At 43.6% G+C, this 14,597-nt stretch overlaps 1 long non-coding RNA gene across 1 annotated transcript; it reads left to right on the forward strand.

Moving 5' to 3' along the window:
* Positions 1 to 5,764: 5,764 nt before the first annotated feature.
* Positions 5,765 to 14,140, forward strand: LOC122554796. Its single transcript, XR_006313082.1, has 4 exons — positions 5,765 to 5,942; positions 9,199 to 9,318; positions 10,812 to 10,916; positions 13,987 to 14,140. It is a non-coding gene; the product is annotated as an uncharacterized LOC122554796 (long non-coding RNA).
* The last annotated feature ends 457 nt before the right edge of the window (positions 14,141 to 14,597 follow it).

The raw sequence follows: 14,597 nt of genomic DNA on the forward strand, positions 1-14,597 counted from the left end.
TTAAATGTTGCACTCATACCAGCCTCCACCACTTCCTTTGGCAGCTTGTTCCATACACGCATCACCCTCTGCGTGAAAACGTTGCCCCTTAGGTCTCTTTTATATCTTTCCCCTCTCACCCTAAACCTATGCCCTCTAGTTCTGAACTCCCCCATCCAGGGAAAAGACTTTGTCAATTTACCCTATCCATGCCCCTCATGATTTTATAAACCTCTATAAGTCACCCCTCAGCCTCCGACACTCCAGGGAGAACAGCCTCAGCCTATTCAACCTCTCCCTATAGCTCAAACCCTCCAACCCTGGCAAAATCCTTGGTAATCTTTTCTGAACCCTTTCAAGTTTCACAACATCCTTCCGATAGGAAGGAGACCAGAACCCTTTGGAAAGCTCCAGCAGAGACCCGTACTCCTGTTCCAAAATGTTTTATGCTATCCCTTCACACAGACCATTCTGGTGGCTGAATTTTGAATTTTCCTGGTCAGCTCAGGAGATCATAACAATCACTTTGGTGTACCATACTTCACATCAAAAAACTCCAGTAGGGCTCCAAAAAATCATGACACACACACACTCACACACACACACACACACACTCACACACCCACACACTCACACACGTATACATACACACACACAAGTACACACACGGTCAGAGTCACACATACACACACACACTCACATAGACACATACATACAATCACATGCACACATGCACTCACACACCCAAACACACTGACACTGTAACTCTCACACACACATGCTCACACAAGTTTGACACCTTTTCAAATGTTTGAACCCTTCCCTACAATCAGTGGGATTTGCAATCTGACCATGTCACTGTCTAACCACTGACCCATGCTGCTTTTCTTTTTTCTCCCCAGTGATGGCCTGCATTTTGGACCTGACCCTCCATCACTGCTTCTCCGTTCTCAAGAAATGGACAGGATTTCTGAACTCCTGCAGCTTTTAGGTGCTTGCGTGAAACTGGAACCAAACCCAAATGTTTGCTGAGGTGATTCAGGTTTCCTTGCATTGTAAATTCCCATACTGCCTGTCTATGAGAGTCTAAGGTTGTGACGATCAGTGATCGAAGATAAACTACTTAAGAATCTGAACATGAGGAGGCGTTTGTTCTGCATAACAATATATAGTTTATTGCATGATAGCAATGGGTACAAAGAACATTCGGTGCAACTATCACAGAGGACATGTCTCCATCAGGACCTCAATAGCTATCACCAACGAAGGCGGCTCTGTTCAGTCATCTCACCTCCAGGACATCTCTGCAGGAGCTCCTCTGTATAGTGTCCTAGGCCCAACCATCTTCAGCATGGGCATCACTGGCCAGACAGCATTTGTTGCCCAGAAGGCATTAGGAGTTAACCACATTGCTGTGGGTTTGGAGTCACATGTAGGCCAGACCAAGTAAGGATGGCAGTTTCCTTCCCTAAAGGACATTTGTGAACCAGATGGGCTTTCCTGACCTGGTTTCATGGTCATCATTAGACTCTTAATTCCGTATTTTTATTGGATTCAAATCCCACCATCTGCCATGGTGGGAATCAAACCCAGCTCCCCAGAATGTTATCTGGATCTCTGGATTACCAGTCCAGTGATAATACCACTAGGCCATCACTTCAAACTTGTGTGAGCATGTGTGTGTGTGTGTGTGAGAGTTACAGTGTCAGTGTGTTTGGGATGGGGGGGGGGGGAGGTGTGGGAGAGGGTTGCAGGTTACACGTCAGTATTTGGTTCATTGGTTCAACTTTTACGTTTGAGCTTTGGGCCCAAGTGCTCCAGATTGTTGTGGTTTCCTCACTCTGCTATTAAAACATTGGAGTCTGTGAAGCCTGCCCCCTGCAGGGTGCTCGGCAGTCATTTTATGGTCTGCTGAATTCTATTTGGAAAGGGGTGGGACTTCTTTCCTGGGCAGAAGTATCGTCTCTTTGAGAACTGCCATGCGTCCACATCTCCTGCAGCACCAGTGGCCACTGCTGGTACTGCACCCAGCCTCTGGCAAAAGTGAGTCTGGAACCACGTTATGGATAAATTGCGGGCGGGCGGGATCTTTGGGGGACTCCAGCAGAGGAAACCTTCAGCTGAGTGGGGCAGCTGGCAAGGGGTTTAAGGGCCAGAGGGGACAGGCCAGGGTGTCAGGGACATGCTGAGAGTTGGCTACAGCTCTGAAGGATCTCAGATCGTGAAAGGGTGCCAATGAAAGAAGGATGTCCTTTTTCCACCCAAGGCTTAGTCTGGGCTTCTGAATTATCACTTCCAGTAAAAAAGACTATTAACTAGATGTGAAAGGATCATAAATGGCTGGGTGAGGGTGGGCCACCCTGGACAGAAGCCATTATCTATCAAATCATGGATAGTTCAGGGGTCGGGGAAATGTGCCAGCAGTGAGAAAGGCGCCCACAGAATTGTACCCCCATCACTTCTGGCCAACCCCCCCAATAGGGGAGAACGTTGTTAGCTTGGTACCAAAATGGTGCCCATTAGCACACATTGTTCCAGCATGGCTCTTAGCAAATGTCATCTTCACAAAGATTCACTCTTGAGTTTGTGGAATGCCTCGATCATTTGAAGAGTTGTTTAAAGTTGGTGAGCTTGACAGGAAACGATTGGAGAATGCTATGGTTGTATTTGTTGGGGATGATCAGGACCAGGACCTCCTTGGGCGTTAGCGTGCCCAGCCCCCACTGGCCTTCAGCAGGGAACTGAAATTGTTGAGGACCAGAAGGGCCCACAGTCAGAGGCCTTATCTGCTCAGGGACCATGTCTTTGATCTCATCCTCAACAAACAATACTGTCTGTGCACCTTGTCTCCATTTTACAAAGGAGTGTCTCACTGAAATCTGCCCTATCCTGGGTCAAGGAATGGTTGCAAAGTGGACCGTGGCCCTAAATCTCTTCATGTTGAAATCCTTTCAGGCTGAAGTAGGCATTGTCTGTAACATTGCTCATCTATTCAATACTGCTTTGGGGGGGATGAGAGCCACTTTTCATACTGAGATAAGTGGGTTTATTGTGTTCTCTTGGGCCACAGAGAGATGCAGATGAAGAATGTATGAAGAATTTACCAAGGTAGAGGCTCACGCAAAATTGCAGGATGTCGTCAAGTGCACATGTATGTGTGTGTGCAGACACACTCTCTCTCTCTCTCACACACACACAGACACACACACAATTACAGACACACACACACTCTTGCACACACTCTCTCACACACACAAACACAAATCAGACACACACACACTCACTCTTGCACACACTCTCAAACACAGACACAGGCACACAAACACAAATACACACACACACTTTTGTAAGCACTCTGACTCGCACACAAATACAGACACACACACAGCCTCTCTCTCACACACGTACATGCACCCACACATACTCTCACGCGCACACCCTCTCTGTTACATGCGCGTGCACTCACACACGTACGCACACACTCACTCTCTCAAGCACAGGCATACACACAAACATGTACACTTGATTTGTCACACGCACGTGCACACACATGAACTCACGCACACATTTATAGTAAATATTGGACGATTAGTTGGTTAAATTCATTTGGAGTCGTGTTTTGTTGTGGTTTTAAGTTTAATGTGCCTGAGAGTAATGACTGTGACATGTTGATGGCACTGTGAGACGCCGCTCTAACTTCAAATAACGTTGATCTTGCTTTGGGCACCTCCTGTGCCCTTGTATGTCTTGCTCTGTCTAAGAATCCTTTGATCTGTATGTCCTTTGATATGTCTGTACTGCTTGCAAAACAACACTTTTCACTGTACTTAGGTACCTGAGACTACAAGAAATCAAATCAAAATCAAAACACGTGGATTGGTAGCACTAGGATGCAACCATAAAGTTAGCGCCTCCTGGTCATGTGGTTGGGATATACCTGGCACCAGTTCAATGTGCTGGGGACTGCCTGCTATCCCAGCAGTAGGCATGAAGAATCTATTGTGCATTCTGAAAATTGAGTTCCCTTCACCTTTCAAATGCCACCTCAAAGCAGAGAGAGAGAGAGAGAGAAAGAGAGAGGCTGCTGCAGGATAAGGGCAACTCACTGGCTCAGGACTCTTCCCTGCAGCCAGTCAAATCCCTCAGGAGACAGTGTGCCATGGAGATGCAGAAGCAATGGCTCTGCTGCCTGGACCATCTGGGAGCAAGCCCCTAGGCCTTGTAAGAATATATCTCCCATCTTGCCTTATCTTCCAAAACCTGGCCATCAGATCCAGCTACCAGGGGAGGAGGAGCAGATCAGGAGAAGGAGAAGGATGGGAAGGAGGAAAAGAAGCAGAAGGAGGAGTCAAGCGATTCACTTTCTTACTCAGCAATTGAAATAACTCCACAGAGGCTGGTATCCCATCGCCAAGTCAGCCATTATTCACATGTGGACAGTCCTTGACAGTGGCCTGGCTTCCCCAGACCCAGCTCTTAGTGTGACCTCTGAAACTCCTGCTTATATTTTTATTTTTTTCTTAAACACCAAGTATATAAATCTTTATTCATTTTCCACCAAAGGAAGCACTTGTATGGCCAATGACAAGAAGTGCCCTTCTCATCAAAGGGCAATGCTGTGTGATCCAAAAGTGAAAGGGGAGGGCAAGGATTAAATCAAAATAGAGTTGGAGAGGGAAAATAATGCACTCCACTCCCTGCGGCGCCCACCTCTCCCTGAACAACTCCAGGGTGTTGGTAGACACCACGTGCTCTTTCTTCAGGGACACCTGGGCACGGATATACTCCTGTGTATATTTGTCAGCCAGGGCTCCCTGATTGGACCAGGTTAACAGCCCCAATCAGGGACGTCGAGGTGGCTGACCTGTTGCAATCACTACACTGACCACCCAATGTGACTGTAATCCCACTGCGCTGAATCCCAACTCCCCACTGGCTAACAAACGTCTCACCCTGTCATCAACAAGTCACAGCCATCACAGGATACTCCTGGGCACAACATTAAATTTAAGGCCAAATCAAAACACTACTCCAAACCAAAGTATCCAACAAATCATCCAATATTTACTATAAATATGTGTGTGTGAGAGTGTGTGGGTGTGTGCACATGTGTGTGACAGATGAAGTGTAAGTGTTTGTTTGTGTGTCTATGTGTGAGAGTGCATGGATGTGTGTGTGTGTGCACGCATATGTAAGAAAGTTTCTGTATAAGAGTACATACGTGCGTGTGAACATGTGTGAGAGAGATTCGGAGTGTGCAAGAGTGCGTGTGTGTGCACCCATATGTAAGAAAATTTCTGTATAAGAGTACATACGTGCGTGTGAACATGTGTGAGAGAGATTCGGAGTGTGCAAGAGTGCGTGTGTGTGTGTGCATGTGTGCGAGAAATTCTGTGTTTGCAAGAGTGTATGTGTGTGTGAATGCGCATGTATGAGAGTCTGTGTATGTGTGTCTGCATTTATGTGTGTGTGTCTGTATGTCAGAGTGTGTTCATTTGTGTGTGAGTGAGCGTGTGCGCATGTGTGAATGAAACTGTGTGTTTGTGTGTGAGTCTGTACGTGTGTGAGAGTGTGTGTGTGTGTGTGAGTGAGTGAAACTTTATGTTTGTGCGTGTCTGTCTGTGTGTGAGCGAGAGTGTGTGCTTGTAGGGAAGAGTTCAAACTACATTTGAAAAGGTGTCAGACTCTCCTCCACTCTACTGTGAACTCCCCAACTACGCAACACACTTCAGACCTGAAGTGGAATTTTCTCAGCTGCTCAAGTGAAGGTCAATGGAACTAACTCTACTTCTGAAACCAGCAGTATGTCACCACCAGTTCAAGCTTGCATCAGTGTGTAGCTGGACTCCTCGCAAAAGTAGTGACTCTGTTACATTCTGAACAATGTGCAGCAGCTGAGAGGGAGCCCAAACCTCACAGTCTTCACATGGAGTGACACCTGCTGAGCTCTAGATTACCATCAAGTATGTTTGTCTGATGTGGTGGCTTAGAAACATCCTTGTCACTGCTTTAATAACATGCAGTGCGCACATTCGTTGCTATATCAAGTTTGGTGGTTGGTGGGGGGAGGGGTGTGTGTGTGTGTGTGTCTGTGTGTGTGTGTGTGTCTGTGTGTCTGTGTGTGTGTGTGTGTGTGTGTGTCTGTGTGTGTGTGTGTGTGTGTGTGTGTGATGGATAGTGTCAAGTTTCTGATTTGGTTCCTTGTGGCTGGCTTGCTGAAAAATGAGACTGCATTTGTCCCGTGATCGTTTGAGCTATAAATAGACCATGTATTGGTGATACTGGAGAGTAAGCTAGTAGAGTATACCCACAACCCAGAGTGCGACCTGGCTGACTTTCCTTCCATCAATAGAAATGGAACAAATTTCTGGTGGGTGCTATTGCTGGTGGGCGACCCTTTCTGCTAGTTTAAGGTTTGGCCAGCAGCAATAGTCAGAGATGGGCCTTTCTCTTAAGGGAGCTTTTCTTTTAGTTGTCATCTTCATTTGTTTGCAGAACACAACACTGACGAAAGGGGAAGCAATCGCAAAATAGCCGACTCCTTGACCCTCACCCGAGATCACAAACTACCACAGTGAAGCAAGCCGCTGCGGCTTCTGGCAGTCTGAAATAAAACAGGCAATGCTGGAAAGACCCACCCTTTGAGGAGGGAGAATTGGGGGAGGTGGTTAAAGTTTGATGTACACTTGTGTATCCAGCAGTGGGCTCCTGTTGTCTGTGTGGTCACACAGAGCCTCGGCCTCACCACAGAATAGCTTTGCTACCAACGTCCTATTTAAAGACAGAAAGGTTGACATGGAAACCAGGAGCAGAAGTAGGCCATTCAGCCCTTCGAGCCTACACCACCATTCAATATGACCATGAGGTTCGGTGGAGATAGCTATAGAACCTGGTTGGTGAAGCGGGGGGGGGAGATCTAACTAGAAGAGGCTCTTGTGTTGTACAAGAAGCACTCTATTGCATGACAGCAACTAGTTTAAATTAAACATCAGACCTTAGTCCTTCAAGATCCTACCAAGGACTCCTAGTATGTTCACACGCCATTAATACAATGGTTGGTGCTTATAACTCTCCTGTCATGATCCTAATGGGTTGGGTGTGTGCTGCAAATTGAGTCCCACTGCACCATAAATCATCACAAATGTTAAATGTAATCATTTTAATCTCTAGGATGGTTCATTCCTGACTGTGACTATAATTCACAACAGATTTCATCAATGAACAAAAAGAATTCTTTATTCGAACAAACTTAGCATCTCACATGTGGCAAATACAGAATATTAATTACTAGCATGCAAACTTAAACTATATTTACTCTGAATACAAGCACACATATACCGATTCACACATCAAATGGATAGGCCAAGCAAGACAGTTTTTAAGGAACTTGCAAAAGTTAGGTAAAAAAAGACATAAGTTTTGTGGATTGCAGCTCTAAGCAAAAAAAAATGGAATGAGGTAACTTTCTCACGGTAAGTTTTGGTTTTTGAAGAGATCTTACATTGTTGTCAATCATAGAAGATCCTCAATTCAGTAGCCTGTCAGTTGGACCTAGGTCTTGGCTTGTGCTAACAGGTTTTTTTTTATTTTTTGCAAACCCCTTGAATGTTATTCCTTTCTGATTCACAGAGGGAGGATTTTGCTTGCTGGTAAGGTTTCGAGATCTGTGTGCCAGCTGTTTCTCAGCTCAGTGTTACACTACTGAAATCAATCCACTGTCTGTTGCTGGGCAGATATTCCTTTCTCCCAGAGACAACTGGAGGAAGCATGCCTCACAAAAGTATCAAACCCAGTTTCAACAAAAGAACACCACACAGTTCCAATTTTCCTTCGAGTGATAAAAGAACTAATAATCTAAGCTTCTACTTTCTTTCTTACATTTCCAAATAAAGTACATACAGTCCTTAGAGTCTTCAATACGAGTCCTTACTGACCCATACAAAATAGGTGGCAAACATATGAAACTAGGAGCACATAATCTTGTTTATAGTAATTAAGCATTTAATTGGAGCGGTGTTTATGCTCCCAAAGAATGAAGTCCCCAGTTGGATAGAAATCCCATCTCCATGTGCTCCAAGTTGATCACAGGTTAGCCCCTGGGAGATGTGGTTGCTAGACAATTTAGCATGGCCAATCCACCTAACCCACACATCTTTGGACTGTGGGAGGAATCTCGCACAGACATGTGGAGAATGGAGTTGATCAGAGGTTAGCCACTGGGAGGTGTGTTTGCTGGATATTTGATAGCTCCTCACAGTAATTAGTAAACTGCTCCCAAACAGTGTGTTGGAAATTCCCAGCTCTGTGTATTTGGCAAGTGTTTTCAAAATGCCTCGTTTTCTGATTGTGAAGGAAGCATAGAATCCCTACAATGTGGTTGTGGGATATTCACCCCATTGAGTCCACACCAACCTTCTGAAGAGTATCCCACCTTGACTCACCCCACCTACCCTATCCCTGTAACCCGGCACCTCCCATGGCTAATCCACCTTGTCTGCACATCCCTGGACAATTTAGCATGGCCAATCCACCTAACCCGCACATCTTTGGACTGTGGGACGGATCTCGCACAGACATGTGGAGAATGCATAAACTCCACACAGACAGTACCCTGTTGCTGGAATTGAACCCAGGTCCCTATTGCTCTGAGGCAGCAGTGCTAACCACTGAGCCACCACACCATCCCAAGGATACATGCACAATGAAGTTTTTAAATCAATAGACTCAAATTCAGGAGGGAGTTAGTAGATCTTTCGCTTGAGTCAGAAGAGGTGACAGCATTGTTGGGTGGAAGCAGAGAGCATTCATGCCCTTTTATCACTGCCCAAATAGAAGCTGCACTGAGTAAATTATGTCGGATTTTACCTGTTGCTCTGTGCGCACATTCATTGTGATGTAAAACATCTTGACAATTCATATCTGGCCTAATCTCTGAAAGTACTTTCTCAGTCTACCCTCAAGAAGATTACAGCAGCAGATTAAATGTTTGAAAACCTGGATCAACTCAAATGGGAATTTGTTACAGAGTTTGGCTGCTCAGTCACTCAGGTAGATGCTGGGTGTACCTATAGAGAAAAGAAAATCAGAATTCTCATGAAAGTGACTGGTTCTAATGTTCCTAGAGACTATCTCAGCTCAGGACACTGAACATGGAAGCCTATATTTCAGAAAATAACGTATTTACACCAATGTTGTTGTACAAATGTTGTTTTTTAACAGTTGCACATAAAGTGGATGCCATAACCAATGGTATGAAATGATGACTATTTCACAAGTGAAGCTGATTGATCAACTTGAGTAATGAGGAATTGATAACCAGTTCACATTACTGTGGCAGAAGTAAGTTCATTCTATTACATCTCCACAACTTGAGGCAATTGTAAATAATAACTTGGGGGTGGGTGGGCGGGTGGTGGTTTGGTCTTGCAAAACATAGGAAGAGATGGTCATGTGGTATGTGTCTTTGAAAGTGACAGAAGACATTTTGAATTTCTGACCGAGATGGTTTGCCTTGTCATTGTGTGCGGCATGTACCTGAATGCATAGTTACTGTTGAGTATTTCCAACCTCATTTAGCAACAATTTCATTTGATACTTGCAAAACTAGCAACAAGATAATCCAGGCTTGTTTTGGATGTGTCTTTTTATGGAAATGAAGGATAACCTTACTTTTTCCTGCAAATATGAATAAACCTACTGTGAATTTTGGTGTTTTTTTTAAAGAGAACCTAGATTTCCAACATTATCTCCAGATATTTGAGTCTAATGTCCAAGCTTACAGGTGTAATGCAGTGCTGATGTGCTGCTTTATATGAATAAAACCTCAAGCTGAGACTCCAGCTGCCTGCTCAGATGGTGATAAACATTGCCACAGTGTTATGTTTCAAAGGGGAGCAGAGGAGAACTAGGCAGTGTCCTGGTTCAATACTCATGCTTCAATCAAAAAGATAGATAGATTGGATTTGGCCCTTATTACGCTCCAATTTTGTGCACCTTAACTTTGCGCAGGTTGTACAATTTCAGTTCCCACATTATATAGTGATGAAAATCAAAGATGCTTTATTCGTGGTGAAGCACTTCAGGATGTCCTGAGGCCCAGCAAGGTGCTACGTAAATGCACATTTTACATTCTTTCTTTAACAGTTGGGATTTTGCCCAGTGAGTCGAGCTTGATCACCCACTAAATGGAACCTTTTGTCAAAGCGAAACCTTCCACTACACAGTTATTTTCTAAATAAATTGCAGTCTTCACATGTTCTGACTTTCTAGGCACTTGTTCTTGCAGTGATGAAATCTGCACCACTTTTGAGTCCACTCTACTTCTTATACCACCCGCACTTCACTAACTTGTTCTGACACATATTTTACTAGAAACCAATGAAGTCCAAGTTTCAAGAAGCTTCATGAGTTGATATAGAATCAGTGAATATTTACTACCTGGTTGCTCTACAGATGTGCCCTGAAAATGCATCATTCAGAGCAATGACTGTGGTTGTATTTGAGAAGCTTTACCTAATATTAACATTTGCTAAATGACCTAAAGGTTTTGGAATTGATGACCTGAATAAGTTGCAATGCAATGTTCAGGACCAGCTTTTGGGAATGTTCTATTACTTTGCAAAAAAGCACCACAAACCACAATCTCAAGTTGCCATTTCTACATTAAGTGTATGTCAGCTTAGTATACAGTGGTTAAATCACATCCTGTGTAGCCACACTATCAATGAGCATGGCATTTAAGTGAAAATGCATCATTTACCAGAACAAAGCAACATCGTGCTTGAAAGGAAATGGAAACAATCAGCTGGCAGTTAATGATCTTCTTCTTTCAGAGGTCGAAAACCTGAACCAGGCTTACTGAAGTTTCTCAAGACTGAATGCAAAGAGTTGAATATTGCAACTCTGAAAAGCTGAAACGAAGACTGACATTACACCAGGTAGGCAGCATTTCTAGGGAGAGGTATACAGTTAATATTTCAGGTCAATGTCCTTGCATCAAAACCTGAAGATATTGGCAATGACAAACTTATGATCTTCCAATGCTGATGAAATAGCATTAACCTCAAAGGTTAATCCAACTTTAATACATCTCTCTACACATTTTCTTTCCTCAAATTTCTTTCTAACAGTATTGAAGAGAAGTTTTAATCACAAACGTCTCCCCATTTTTGCATTTCATTCAGATTCTTTCACAATTAAAACTTTAATCTAATGAGCCATCATTGTACTAATGATAATTTCAACTAAAACTGTCTTGAAAGATTACCTGTTTTCATGGGATTCATTAATTAAAATGGTTTAATTTAAATGCTTTATTTTAAGCAACTGAGGATCACCTAATGATGAATTTCAATGTTACTTTAAATGCAGGGGCAACGTTCAAAATATATAACTTCAGGATGTGTCCTCATCCCTTTAGCTGTGAGACCCAATGATTAAATTCAGATCAGTCCCAAAGGGTAGAATAAACTTTCATTCTCATTGTTTCCTACAAAGCTGGTGTATCCAATCAAAGATATTCTCCTAATCAACCTGTTTAGAGATATTATATACACGTCTGGAGTAGGTGGGATTTGAATTCAAGCCTCTATGGTACTGAGAGGTAGGGATACTGCCAATGCACACAAACATCCCTCACCAAATGTAAGTGTCAGTCAATGAGGTTTGTAGAACCGTAGAGCTTTACCACACAGAAAAACGCTCCTTCAGCTCATCCTGTACACTCTGGTCAATAACAGTTATCTAACTATTTTAATCCCATTCGAAGGTTGAGTTGCTGTGAGCTGTACGACTCATTCACCAATGGGATGATCTGCTGAAAGTGAGAGTACAGGCAGATCATGGATGAAGGAAGAGTGAGGGCAGACTGGAAGGAACTTTTCTCATATCTGATCATGCTGTATCTGACCTCCAAGTGCTGGATGTGGAGATTGACTTCCTGAGTGTTTCAGTGCCAAAAGCTGACTTCCTTCAATTTGATGATCACAAGAAGATCTGGTGTGCTCTGAATGATTTCAGTGAGGCTATTACTCTGCAGGAATATTGCTTTGCGTGAGTTTATCTGCTATTTTAACACAAATAATCACAAACAATCTAATCCAGATGGAACATCCACCTTTATTGCCATTGCCTTGTAGAAGTGTTATCCTTACTTCGTGTATGGTGGACAATGTTCTGCAGTTATAGAGTCATAGAGCTGTACAACATGGAAACAGACCCTTCGGTCCAACCCGTCCATGCCGACCAGATATCCCAACCCAATCTAGTCCCACCTGCCAGCACCCGGCCCATATCCCTCCAAATCCTTCCTGTTCATATACCCATCCAAATGTCTTTTAAATGTTGTAATTGTACCAGCCTCCACCACTTCCTCTGGCAGCTCATTCCATACTCGTACCACCCTTTTATATCTTTCCCCTCTCATCCTAAACCTATACTGGATGTCCATGGTGAAGATGAGGCGTTGGGGACCGGGGAAGCGGAAATCCTGGAGGAGGTGGAGGGCGTGGGTGGTGTCACGAACGTAGGTGGGGCCTCTTTCCACCTATCACATTTCCCCCGCCCCTCCTCCAAGTCCCTCCTCCCTACCTTTTATCTTCTCCTGCTGAACACTCTCTGCTCATTCCTGAAGAAGGGCCTGTGCCCGAAACGTCGAATCTCCTGTTCCCTGGATGCTGCCTGACCTGCTGTGCTGTTCCAGCAATAAAGTTTCAACCTGGGGATTTAGTCACCTTCATGCGTTTCAATACATCCAGCACTTCCTCCTCTCTAATGTGGACATTTTTCAAGGTGTCATCATCTGTTTCCCTACATTCTATATCTTCCATATCCTTTTCCACAGTAAATACTGATGCAGTGCAATTTTAATCAATGCTAATTGTAATATATTCATTCCTGTATCCTTAAGTACTGTTGTAAAAAAATGTGCAATGTTGAAAATGTTCGTATTTTCAATTTCCCACTGATTTCCATCACTCCATATATTAACATTTGAATTCTTAAAGGATATTTTGAATAGAGGAGTGGGTGATGTAGCTGGAAAACTGTCCATGGCTGTCATGAGACAAGATATAAAGGGGTGTCCTTTCACTCAGGGGAGAACAAATACAGGTGATATTATATCCAGTACTGTGTAGAACAACAGGTTCTACAACAGTGTGGCATTACGTGTGACCTAGAAAGAAGGTACACTTTCCTGCTTTCAATTGTATGTTAAACGACTGGGAGATTGAACAGAAGTCCTGTGAGAAGGTTACCTCACAAACATTCTCATGAGTAGGTTATCAGTGAGCAGATCTTTCTAGGGCAGTCGTATGTGAAATCAAAACTTTGTGAACCAGATGAGCGGAATCCCCTTGTTTAACCAATCAGAGACAGCATTGCAAAGATACATCACAGGGATTTCCCTCACTCAATGGACTGAAATAATGACTGGAGGCATGACTTGTGTACATGAACACACCCGCAATGTTATTGCTTTGCAATGAATATAGTGGAGTAGTATTTGATGGCACGCAGTTTCGCTTGCTCCTCTCGCTCATTGTTGCAAGATATGCACAGAAAGCGAATTAAAAGAAGTACTTCCATTATGCAGCAAATTACTATCTGAGATCATCCTGAGGCACGATTGTGCAAATAGCACAACTATCTGAAAATGCTGATGCCTTTCCTATTGTAGGCTTTGTTTTCACTGTGACATGTAAATGAAAGTTCCCATTCATAATTATTATTATCTCGGTTTCTGGGTGAAGCTATGAATACTGAAAAGGTGTAGTTAGTTTGAATGTGGGCCAAACGAAGGTCAGTGCCTGATCCCCATTTCCCTTTCGGCCCCGGTGCTCCCCTGCTGATTACATTAAATATTGTGTACCCGGCAACACTGAAACATATTCAAATTCGGAGTTGCCTCACTGGGACTACGATTAGCATCGCCTTTTCACATCCCTTTTGTGTTTTCAACTTTATCTTGGCTCCCACTTTCACTTTAAATCTGTTCTGTTTTCACAGATATTGCATCCTGGCCAATACTTATCGCTTGAACAACTCACCCACGAAGCCCCAAACTTATCTGGTGATTATCACATTGCCAATGGTGGACAACCTCCTCTATTTCCTCTACTGTAACATCAACTTTGAAATGTTTCATGGGGGGCCTGCAGAAACTTGCGAGATATTGATTAAATACAAACATAAAAACCTTGCTTTCTTACTCAGCTTAACACAACATAACTCTGCTGTTGTCAGATTTCCCTTTCTATTAGGAGACCTGGATCGGGAGTTTAGTTTTGAAATCTTCACAGTGATCTGAGCAAATGATCACCTTGACCATTGCAACACTGTGCAAAACTAATCGTATATACGTAAGCATGTAAATTAGGAATGGGGCAGGCCACTCAGATACTTGCCACTCAACAACAGTAGGCTGATCTGATTGTTAGCCGAAAATGTGTTGCTGGAAAAGCGCAGGTCAGGCAGCATCCAAGGAGCAAGAGAATCGAGGTTTTGGATATGAGCCCTTCTTCAAGAATCTGACTGTTACGCCAGATCCACATTCCGCACCACCTCTGATAATATTTCACCCCCCCTTACTTATCTAACCTCGCCTTAAACACATTCAG

This window comes from Chiloscyllium plagiosum, chromosome 11, assembly GCF_004010195.1.
Source record: "Chiloscyllium plagiosum isolate BGI_BamShark_2017 chromosome 11, ASM401019v2, whole genome shotgun sequence".
Taxonomy (NCBI): domain Eukaryota; kingdom Metazoa; phylum Chordata; class Chondrichthyes; order Orectolobiformes; family Hemiscylliidae; genus Chiloscyllium; species Chiloscyllium plagiosum.